Source organism: Oratosquilla oratoria, chromosome 18 (genome assembly GCF_046742065.1).
Source record: "Oratosquilla oratoria isolate Oo_2021 chromosome 18, ASM4674206v1, whole genome shotgun sequence".
In the NCBI taxonomy this organism is placed as follows: domain Eukaryota; kingdom Metazoa; phylum Arthropoda; class Malacostraca; order Stomatopoda; family Squillidae; genus Oratosquilla; species Oratosquilla oratoria.
Genome location: NC_134794.1, coordinates 63,484,303 through 63,484,572, shown reverse-complemented (window position 1 = coordinate 63,484,572; position 270 = coordinate 63,484,303).

The window sequence follows — 270 nt, the reverse complement described above, 5'->3', positions numbered from 1 at the left end:
TTTTCGGAACTAAAAAATAAAAAAATAAAATAAAATAAAGATAATGTGGAGTTATTACATTTCATCACATTTTATTTATTATGATGAATTACCACCTACCTATTCAATAATCTGAAATGTTATAAATATACTGAACAATGAAAAATATTGACTTCAACACCGAATTCGTTCGTGCACATTGCATGCAATGTGTAAAACCATATGAATTATATAGAATACATACACACATACATATACACACATATGGGAATCTTTCTTTACATTTACAAC